Below are 12,569 nucleotides of genomic sequence, written 5' to 3' on the forward strand. Positions count from 1 at the left end.
TCTGTAACACCTCAAAATTTGCCCTCCTCTCTTGGGACTAGCTTAGCATATTGCATTTCATTTTTTTAGGGCATTAGTCATTGCATCTTTGCATATCATATGGAAACAATAAGCAAGTCATCCTCCTAGGTCTTTCTCAGAAGATAAAGAGGCCAAAAGATGCAAGCCTGAGGGTCTTATTGAATTGATCACTAGCCATCTGAGGGTTTGTGCTTCCATTAGGGTTTCTTGGTTCCTCAAGGAGAGTGGGAATTATCTTGGTTGAAATGGTGCATCACCATCATCATGGTCTTATCATCATCATCAGGTTCATTGTTCCTGATCAGATGCCTTGGGATTAGGGTTTTGACCTCTGGTCAACCCTAATCAGTTGCATTATGCCAATCAGGGTTTTTCAAGGGGATGAGGTCTTCATTGAGATGGGGATCATCATATGATTTTATTGAGCTTGTATAAGCTAGGGTTTCATTTTGGAGCCATTTCATCAAGGGATTGAGGCTCAAATTCATCTGTGCATGACAAAGTCATCTATCAACTGCAAAAGTCAACCACAAGTCAACTGTTGGATTTGGAGGTGGGAAGTGAGTAGAAATACTTCATTCATGTTCAAACAAGTCTCATTTGACATTTCAAACATCAACTTTGAAGAAAATAAAGTCAGGACAAAACTTTCCAAAAATAGAAAGTGGCCTGTAATTCAACATTGCCAAAAATGGAAAGGTTTTCAACTCAAGCTTACATCATCAAGAAAGCTTCAAATGAAATTTTGTTGAACATTAAAGTTATAGATATTTCTCTCCCATTTCCAAAAAGTCCAAGATCATCAATTTCTCATGTGTGGTTAAGGAGATATGGATCAAAACATGGCCAAGGATGCATTGAACTTCAAATGGGCATAACTTCTCAACCAAAACTCCAATTCAAGTGGTTCTTTTTGCTAAATTCTCATTTTAATCTCTAGTTTCCAAAACATACATTGCATTACATCAATTATCATCACAAAAATATTTGCATTTCACTTGCATTTTGGAGGGAAAAAATGGAATTTGAATTTGGTGAATTATTTGCACATGTGACCATCACCATTGGCTCCAAAACAGATTTTTGAGTAAAATTAAGTGGAAATTCATGCACTATTCACCATGCATTTTCATGCATAGGGTGAAAACTCATTTTTGCACTTACACTCCCTAACTCATTCATTTCATTAGCAAATGGTTTAAGGCTTAATTAAACATGATTAGTGGAACATATATAAGCATAACCATAACTGTTTTTCAGATTAACAACTCATAATTTCAGATCTAGATCTAGAATTCTCAAAATCTCAAAATTCTCTCTCACTTTTTTCTCCAAATTTCTTCAATCACCAACACTTTTTCTTGATTCATTCATCATCCTGAGCTATTATTGAGCATTATTGCACGTGGAAACAGAGGAAATTGTTGCATTCAAGTTCATGTTCAAGAGGTGAAGCTTCCATGGCAAGTGAAGATTGAGCAAGATTCAAGAGCATTTGAGCCTCATATTCATCATCATTCATCTTAAGGAGTATATTGGAGAAGATCTAAAGCATCAAGAACCTTGGAAACGCGTGAATCAAGGGACTGCTCATCAAGAGGTAGGTTTTTCGACCTCTTTAATTCTTCAATTCATTAGGCATATCATGTAGATCTTTTAATGGTGATGAAATTGAGCTTTGAATGGAGTGATTTGGTGTTGAAACGAGTGAGATATGGTCATTTGAAGTTTTGATGATAAACTTTATTTCATTTGATCCATGCATTTGATGATGTTTTTGTGTAATTGATTCATGGATTTATGATGTACGTGAAAAATAATGCATGATGTTGTGCTTGATTTTGAGTTTTGGTGATGTTTTGAAAATCTGGAAATTTGGAAGATGATCTTCATCTTCAACCTTGTTGTCCAGTATTTGCTACGAATCTGCTAGGAAATTAGCTACGAAATTAGCTAGGAATTTTCTGGATTAGCTACGAAATCCATGCCATGCAGCGCCTAGGGTTTGAGCGCCAAAACGTCGTCCTTTTGGCTTGGGCGCCAAAACCAAATTCAAAAACGCGCCTGGTTCGATTCCAGGCGGTTCCACAATTTCAAAAGCCTTCACATATTTTTCTTTTCCCTCCATGTGTTCATGTACATGTTGCTTCATGATTTTTTTATTTTTTCTTTAACTTCTAAAATTCATATATAACAGAAAATTGCTCCAAAAAATACGTGGTTTTTTGCATTATGTCACATTTTTTGTCTAGTATTTTATGAACATTTTTCCATAAATTGTGCATGGCTGGAAAATATTTGGTGCTAGGGTTTCTGTACATGTTTCCATTCTTGACATTGCCTTGCCATATCCTTTGTGAAATGCTCAATTTTAACCCAATTCTCATGAAATTTTACCTGTAAAAACTAGACATCTTGCTGGACATTTTAGTGTTGAGTTTGTATTTTTATCAATTGCCATTGCTGAGTTATGATTTTTCTAAATTAGGTGTGACAATTTGTGTCACACCTTTGGATGTTCATCTTGTGCTATGTGTTTACCCTATCAAATGAATTCCAAATGTCCTGATTTTTTGTATGGTGCTTGATATGAATGTTGTGAATACTCATGATTTGTTGTGGAATTTTTGGAATCATTTCTAATTTTATGGAGATTTTTCATTCTGGATGGTCATTTGTGCACTTTTGAATGGTCTTGAATTTCAATCATTTGTGAAATGCTGGTTGTTTATCCTATGAATGTGAAATTTTGCACATTGTTTCTAGACATGTTGAAGTTTATTTTGTCTTTGGTTTGAGGTTTTTGCCTTTTACCATTTCTGTTTTAGGCTTGTGCTAAGTTGGTGTAACATTTGGTGTCACATATGAGCTTATTTTGCTTGCCTGGACTTATGCAATTTGATTACCATGCCTAATTTTGTCCAAATGCTCTAATTTTTTGTGTGATGATCATGTTGTGTGTTCTTTTTACCCATGATTTTTGCCAAAATTAATTGAAGCATTTTTGAATTAATGTGCATTTGTTCATTCTGTTGTCTCAATGTGCTGTCAATTTGCATACCTTGCCATGATTGGTTTATGAAATGAAATTGGTGAATGATATTGATGTGGGATATTTTGCATGATGTTCTTAATTGATTGAAGTTGATTCATGTTGAATTTCATGTTCTTTTTTTAATTTTTTCTCCCTCTTTGACCCTAGGCCTTGACCTAGTGGTTTGCCTCTCATGTTTGAGCTTTGATTTCAGGTTAAGAAGCATTTGCCATAATTGATGATGCTCACTCATTTGGATTGATTAATTGGTTGACTACTAACTTTGTGTGTTTTGTAGGGTTGTTAACTCATTTGAGTTTGACTTGTTGGCTTATGCCTTTGCTCATTGGGTTTGACTGTTTGATATTCATGTTATCTGTTTGTCTGTACAGTTGAACTGACTGTTTAGCTTTTTCCACAGGTACATTAGTTGCTTAAGTTCAATTTGAACTTGCTTTTGCTTGGTTGCTTAACTAGTGAGGTATAACATTTCTGACTTCATGTAGTCTGGAAGACCTGTCCTGTTACTTGGGCAGGCACCTGTCTGAAGCCCTCCTTAAGAGGCAATGCTTGTATATGTTTATTTTTGTGCCAAGCAGGAAAAGTCCTTTGATAAGGCAATTGGCAGATAAAAGAGATGTGTAATCCATCTCCTGCTATTCAGTGTGTCATCCACTTTGCTCACACACCTTGTGTTGATGCATTGTGGATATTAACCCAAGATCTTTGTGGTGTCAGTCGTATGTGGAGAAGAGTTCCAACTTTCTGAACTCCCACACTTTCATTTGTCTGAAGCTCTCCCAGGCCAGGGATAAGAGCTGTGAGGTATTACCCTCACTCTCCATTTCATCTGCTTCACCCTAACTCTCAATGTTAGGGTTAAGAGCTAACTACACCCGATGCCAGTTGGCTTGTGTTTCACAGCCTAACCTTGTGTGAGCCCACTTTGTTTGTATATAGTGTGTGCTAATTGTGTGTATGTTTGCTTTGCCTGTGCTGTTTAGAATAGCTTGCTGCCTGTGCAAGTTAGATAGAAACCTCAACCTAGGACCATTGTGGATTGCATGATAACTATTAGGCTCGAGTCAGTCTCCCTTCTAGTTTGTCATTTCCCAGTCTCTGGTTAGGAGAAAGTTTCTCCCCTGTTAAGGGGAACTAAGTTGCCCTGATCCTCATACCAGATGAGGTACGTAGGCAGGAGATCGTACGAGGTCTCTCCGGGCACCCTTTTTTATTTTTATGTGTGTTTGCTTGACAACTAGCAGGCTCGAGTACCAGACTCCCTGTTAGCTTGTTTGTTCAACCTTTGTTGTTGCTTTTGACGATTCAGCGTCCGGTTAAACCCTTTGTGTGTGTAGGAGTCTGACGTAAGTCCAACGATTGGCAGTTGGTTTCCTGTGTGTGTTTGTTGGTTCGGAGTCTGATGTAAGTCCAGCGATTGGCATTCGGTTTCCATGTTTGCCTGTTTGTGTGGAGTCTGACGTAAGCCCAGCGATTGGCAGTCGGTTTCCTGTGTGTTTTGTTTCGGCGTGCGTGAGCCGAACTACGGTAGCTCTGATTCTCATTCCAGATGAGATACGTAGGCATAGGATGCGATATCCTAGCGAGCCCGTTCCCCTCTCTTTCCATCTGTGTTTTATTCCAGTGTGTGTGTGCATTCTTTTGAGCAGTGTTTAGCAACCTTTCTTCTATTCTTTTGAGCGTGGATCCCGTCGAGTACGACGGATGCGTAGGGGTGCTAATACCTTCCCTTCGCATAACCGACTCCCGATCCCATCTCTCTTTGGTCGCGAGACCATGTCTTTTCCAGGTTTACTTCGAGCGTTTCCTTTCCCTCTTTGGGATAAATAACGCACGGTGGCGGCTCTGTTTGTTTTGTTTTTGCCCGCCGGTTGTTTTTCGCGGATGCGACACATTCTCATAATCATGATCATTCATATATCATGTATAAAAGAATTCAAATCATGCATAGACGAAATGTACTTCATGCTCATTTTGCATTGACTCAGGTCTTGTTGTTGATCTTATATCCTTTGACCTCAAATTCCAGTTTGTCTTTGGTGCCCTTAAACCAACATCCGGTTTTCGCAGTCATTTTCAAGTCCAATTGTTGTTGGCAAAATCCGTTAAAAGTTGGTTATAATCCATTATTTACGGTTAAAAGTCCAATTGTTGTTGAGCTTTATTCAGGTCATATGTGAACCTGTTGCTGAGCTTTATTCCATTATCAGGTCATATATGAACCTGTTGTTGAGCTTTATTCAGGTCATATGGAACCTGTTGTTGAGCTTTATTCCATTGTCAGGTCATATATGAACTTGTTGTTGAGCTTTATTCAGGTCATATATGAACCTGTTGTTGAGCTTTATTCCATTGTCAGATCATATATGAACCTGATGTTGAGCTTTATTCAGGTCATATATGAACCTATTGTTGAGCTTTATTCCATTATCAGGTCATATATGAACCTGTTGTTCAGTGCTATTCAGGTCATATATGAACCTGTTGTTGAACTTTATTCCATTGTCAGGTCATATATGAACTTGCTGTTGAGCTTTATTCAGGTCATATATGAACCTATTGTTGAGCTTTATTCCATTGTCAGGTCATATATGAACCTGTTGTTGAGCTTTATTCAGGTCATATATGAACTTGTTGTTGAGCTTTATTCCATTATCAGGTCATATATGAACCTGTTGTTCAGTGCTATTCAGGTCATATATGAACTTGTTGTTGAACTTTATTCCATTGTCAGGTCATATATGAACCTGTTGTTGAGCTTTATTCAGGTCATATATGAACCTGTTGTTGAGCTTTATTCCATTATCAGGTCATATATGAACCTGTTGTTCAGTGCTATTCAAGTCATATATGAACCTGTTGTTGAACTTTATTCCATTGTCAGGTCATATATGAACCTGTTGTTAAGCTTTATTCAGGTCATATATGAACCTGTTGTTGAGCTTTATTCCATTATCAGGTCATATATGAACCTGTTGTTCAATGCTATTCAGGTCATATATGAACCTGTTGTTGAACTTTATTCCATTGTCAGGTCATATATGAACCTGTTGTGAGCTTTATTCCATTATCAGGTCATATATGAACCTGTTGTTCAGTGCTATTCAGGTCATATATGAACCTGTTGTTGAACTTTATTCCATTTTCAGGTCATATACAAACCTGTTGTTGAGCTTTATTCCATTGTCAGGTCATATATGAACCTGTTGTTGAGCATTGTCAGGTCATATATGAACCTGTTGTTGAGCTTTATTCCAGTGTCAGGTCATGTATGAACCTGTTTTGAAGAGTCTTTCTCTATGATTGTTTCAATGTTATCAGGTCATATATGAACCTTTTGTTGAGCTTTATTCCAGTATTACCAGGTTTTTGATATTCCCCAGCATTGTCAGGTCATATATGAACCTGTTGTTGAGCTTTATTCCAGTATTACCAGGTCATGTATGAACCTGTTTTGAAGAATCTTTCTCTATGATTGTTTCGGTGTTGTCAGGTCATGTATGAACTTGTTGTAGAAATTTTCATATTCGGGTTTAGTAAGTCATATGTGAACTTACTACCGAAATCTCTTGTATTCTAAGTATCGTTTATCAAATTTCACTTTGTGTACTCCCTGGTGTGTGTCTGACTCTCCAGCAGGATTGTTTTCCCCAGCAAGTTGTTTTTTACCATTTGTCTGTCTCCCTGTAGACCATCAGCATTCCCCACAGATCTTTGTTTCATTCTGTATCCATCATAAAGCATCATGCTAGGGTTTATCTTATGTCCGATCATGTCCCTAGCAAATCAAATAAAAAGAGTCATTCATTCAGGCATTCATCTCATATCATATCCTATCATTTGCATTTCAGGATCAAAATCCGGGTCTTCTTAGTATTTAACTATCTCCCACTATGATCATATGAAGAGTGTCCTGCTTCATATTCTCTAGTTGAAGATACTTAAATAGGGGCAACTGTCACACCCCAATTTGACCCTGAGTCGCTAATTCAACACATTCATCATAGTTATTGCATGTCTACATAGCATACCATGCATTCCATACCGCATAGTGCCTAAAATATCAGTCGAAATAATTTTTTGGAATTACAGGCCAACCGATTGAGTTAATCAACGGATGTGCGTTAAATCAGTGAACAAAATTTTTTAAAATCAAGCTTCTAGACATCAATTTTATTAATCTATGTTTCGCGTAGTTTAATCTGGTATGCTCGATTTATTTTTCAGCTAATTCTTCGGCCACTTTCTGATCAGCTCAAGTCTGTTTAACCGGTCAAAATTTATTTCAAAATTAAAAGAAACGCTGTATTTTTCCAATAAGTTTATTTCGCACTGATCATTTTGGTGCATTCAATTCAATTTTTTGGACACTTTTGCGCCCATTTATTTATTCATTTTAAATCCGTTTATTTTTATTCATTTGTTAAAGGATTCAGAAAAATTAAATAGAATTGTTCATGTCATCATTTTTGTTTTATTGTAGTTATTTAAAAAGTTGTGAATTTTGTTTGGTTTAATTAATCAAATTTGATTTTAATCAATTAAAGCATGTAGAAGGGTCATTCTAGGCATTTTAAATTGTCTTAACAATATGTGCTTCTTTGAATTACCTATGGCCATCAGATTCATTTGATCATTGGTTCATATTGGCAATCCATGTTCACTCCTCTCATCCAATCAAAAATTAGGAATTAATTGAATTTAAATTAATGGAAAAAATTAAAATGAAGAATATCTTCCTCCCACCTCTCAACGGTACATGGCATCTCCTTTAATTAGTACCTCTCTCTCTCTCTCCAAAAATGCTAGCTCATGAGGCCCCTCGGTAGAAAAACAAGGAAAAATCCACTTCCTCTCTCACACGCGGACTCCCTCATGAAACCCTCATCTTCTCCCTAACCACAAACCTTCAACCCTTCTTCTTCTTCAAAACCCACCGCCGGTGACCCTTCATCATCGTCACCTCGCTACAACCTCAATACGAACCACCGTAACTACACACAAACCCAAACACCACTTCTGATTTCCGCCTAACACCGTCGCAACACCACACAACACTAATCCTTGCGCAACCTTTCCGCACCCAAATCTCCGTCAAAATCCAATCACCACCAGACCTCGTTTCTCCTTCCGAACCCCAATCCAACAGCCACAAGCGTTCTCGCTCGGATCCGAGTTCCGATTTGGATTCGGATTCTGCCGATGTTGAAAAGAGAGAGAAAGTTAGGGTTAGAGCTGAAGATCCTCCTGCGGACGAGGATTGGCTTCGGTACTCTCCTCCTCCTTCTCCAGTTAGAGCTGAAGAAGTGATATTCTCCAAGGAAAAGACGTTGTCGCGATTTGCATCGGAGATTGATGGTGAAGTTATGCCGGTGACTGCACCTAATGAAGACAGGTACTATTATGGTTAAAACAATGGGATTCTACTGTGTTTGGATCTGAAATTCGAAGTACATCAGGGGATGTTTTGTCTGCTTTGAAACGACATTCTTCTATTTCCCATAGTCAGAAGCCTCTGGGTTCAGGTTTTCCAAGGACAAAGGGAGGACACGAAGGGAGTCATAATAGGTATACAAATTCTAGAAGTATGGAAGGGAGTGATAATTCAATGAGTAGTCAGGATACACACAATACTATGACACAGAATATTGGCGCACCAGAGCAGAAGGCATTGTGGAAACCGTCGAAAACTCACCAACACCAACCCTCGTCACTACTTCCTTCTTCACACTGCCGCCGACAACAACCGTCACAAATCACTCACCGTCATACACCGTACCAGTCATCATTCTCACATGTTTTTGTTACTTGGGATTATTGGGTTGTGTTTGATTTTTGTTTAACACGTTGAGTTGTCAGTGAATGTGTTTACGAGTCCAAAGAGCGGATCCAGTCACGAAGCATCGACCGACACACAGTAGTGGCAAGATCAACGCTACACTAGCAGTTTCCCACTGACGGTAATGAATTGAAATTGACCATATCGTTAGCTACTCGGATTTCATTTCAGAAATAAGTTGATTATACTGCTCATTCATTGTGCATTTCGGTTCTGATTGAATTATAAAGTTGTTGTGTTTATTTTCTATTAAGATTGCTCATGTTCTTTCGCACTTATGTTGGATTGGAGTCGGAAAATGTTGATTGATTATATTGCATCTCCATTATTCCATTATTGCACATTCGTTTCTCTGTTCGAGTCGGTATGGATAGATTTCCAGATATGATTTCATATACTAAAAGTTCATAATGATATTGCGTTTTGGCTCTTTCAAACTGTCCATTTTCTTTGCTTTAAATTCGACCGTGTTCACTTCCGAATGAAGTTTATCATTGTGTTTATGATGTTTGTTTGGAACCACTGAGATTGAGACCGGTTCGTGCTTATTAGTTTTGTTTAGTTATCATGTGGAATAGAAACTTTGAGCATGTTATTCATAAACGGTAGATGAACGTTGACCTCTTGTTTCAAGTTTTGTTTTTTACATGTCGTTCTTGTTTCTCGATATCGAGTTAATGACGGTTTGAGGAGAAAATCAAAATTGGAGTGATTTAGGATTTTGTTCTGTAATGGCAACATTTAGAGGAAAAGATATGGTTGGAGTATTGATTAATGTGGTGGCAGTAGAAGAAACTACGAACAGGAAAGATCCTTTCTTTTTCTTAAAAGAGTTTATTTATTGCCTAATGGTGATTTTACTTAAAAATCCAACCTTTTAAACCATTCCAATTTATAAAAAAAATTCAATTAGGTTATTTAATTCATATAACTAATTATTAATCGCCAAGATGAGTAATTAAGGTCATTGTTTCATTTTGATCATAAATTAAATTATTTTTTCAATTTTAATTTATTTTAAAATTCAATTCATTTTAAAACCACTTATCATAAATTAAATTATTTTTTTCAAATTTTAATTTATTTTAAAATTCAAATCATTTTAAAACCACTTCAATTTCAATTTAAATCATGTCTAAATTCAATTCATTTTAAACCATTCCAATTTCAATTTAAATCTTGTCTCAATTTATTTGAATTAAACCTTGATCAGGTACCATTGACCTCTCTTAAACCAAGTGCAATATTCAATTGTCTTTTTTCTATTTGTTTTATTTTTTATAATAGGCTAGTTATTTATATCTTTTATAATTTCTTAACATAACTTACAAAAATCTTTTCTTAAACAAACTCGAAGGAAAATGACCGTTGGAATCTAGCATTCCAGTGTAACCCTTGAGTCCAAAAGCACATGTCTTGTTCTTATTGAGTTTTCATTTTCCATGAAACCATTTCAATTTCAACTTCAAATAATTTTTGTAACCAAGTCAAACTGTCTCAAATCATTTATGTGAATCCATCCTCGATCACATCTTGAGAGATATTTCTTAAAATCAAATACGATATCCAAACTTTTTTTCTAAATAAACTCGAGAGAAGAGGACCATTCGAATCTTGCATTCCGGTGGGAACCCTCAAATAATCAGTCCTGAGCCCCACGTTTTGGATTAACCGTTCATTCTCTTCCTTCGTTCTTAAAACACTTTAATTAACGTGGACAAAATAAGGGTCGTTGGAATCAAGCATCTCGGCGTAACTCTTTGAACAATTGATTATCATCAAACGTTCACTGTCCATTAAATAATTTTCTTAAATAATTCGAATGAAAAAGGACCATTGGAATCTAGCATTCCAGTGGAACCCTGGATTTTTGATCTTAGGGCTTATGCCTCATTCTCAAATATTCGTATTTCAAACTCAAAAATACTTAATTCCTACCTTAACACATTTTCAATAAAGATGGAAATGGAACATGGTGTATACCGTGCACTCCTGAGATTGAGGTTCAAGGTGGATGCCTTGCCTACCTTAGCTCTCGCCATCGTCTAAAATTGTCAATGCGGTTTCTTCAAACCCTTTCTCAATCAAACCTCAAAATACTTAATTCTTATTAAACACTTTTTTCAATAAAGATGGAAATGGAACATGGTGTATACCGTGCACTCCTGAGACTAGGATTCGAGATGGATATCTCGCTCATCCAAGTTCTCGCCATTACTCAAAATAAATCCAACCAATCAAACTCTTTCTCGCCGCCGTGCGATTATTCAAGAAAACCTTTTTCACAAACGAAAGATATATTGTCTTAAGGTGATGCCAAACAATGTTTCGGCCATGATTGTTGAGCCGAGATAAGTGACATTTTTCCGAATGCTGATTTGTAAATCCATTCGGTGTGTGGTATACGTCCACTCCTCATCTATTTTGGGTAAAATAATGTTTTTCATCGATTAATACAATATAGCTTTCACTAAAATCGACCAACAAACAAACATTTTTCTACCCAGAACTACGTAAGCCTTGATTTCTCTTTTGAGATACGTAGGAGCAGGATTTGTAAATCTTGTCAGGCCCACTAATAAAAAACTTAGGTTTAGTCCTTCGTCAAAAATCCAAAAACATTTCTTCTCTCTTCTATTCTTTCTCTCCCTCATTATAACTTGAGAAGACTAACATAAGCTAACATTCAAAACGGAACTAACTAAACGGTTCCCGTTGAATACAACGGACGTGAGGGGTGCTAATACCTTCCCCTTGCGTAACCGACTCCCGAACCCTGATATTGGTTGCGATGACCATATCTTATCCTTTCTTTTAGGGGTTTTATCGATATTTTCCCTTTCCCATTTAGGGAATAAATAAAGTTCAGTGGCGACTTTGTTCAGTCCATCATAATGAGCGTGCGATCGCGCTTCGCTTAAAGTCGTATCCCCATTTTTCGAGGTGCGACAGTTATCATGCTCATGGGTGTGTTGTTGTTGACATTCATTCTCTCTGCGTGTCTTAACCATAAGGTTATAGTACACGTGATGAAGATGATGATGGAATAATTGAGGGATGACGGAATGATGAAAGGCACGATGATGAAAACAAAAAAACTTTCCTGCAAAATAAAGCCTTTTTTGTCCTTTCTTATTATTTTTTCATTTTTGTGATGTTGTAAAATAGAAGTAAAAGCCTATTTGGTATTTTTTTTCCATGTAATATATTGTGCTATAAAAATTGATTTTTAATATTTACTATTTGGATTCATTTTTGATAAAAGTAAACTTCTATTTTGGTACAAATATGAAAGCAAACCTTTAATTAATTTATAAAACCTCCTTTATTATTTGCAAGATGTATGAAAAAAAAGTGATCTAATGTGACATCCAAGTGGTATTCTTGTGTAAAACAAAGAATCTAAATATGATTAATGACCAATTTTTTTAGCTTAATCCAAAAGTGATCAAAGATTAAGATTAACATAAAAACAAAGATTAAAAACTTGAATAAATGCTAAAAACCTAAACAAATGCCACCAAAAGACCAAAAGTCAAAGATCCAACCTAGACTTTTGACTTTAATGTAAACTAAAAAAGGACTTAAAATACTAATGAAAATTTATGAGAATTATTTGAAAATATAGAGGTGCTTGATCAAGGATCACAAGTT

This window comes from Lathyrus oleraceus, chromosome 4 (genome assembly GCF_024323335.1).
Source record: "Lathyrus oleraceus cultivar Zhongwan6 chromosome 4, CAAS_Psat_ZW6_1.0, whole genome shotgun sequence".
NCBI lineage: Eukaryota > Viridiplantae > Streptophyta > Magnoliopsida > Fabales > Fabaceae > Lathyrus > Lathyrus oleraceus.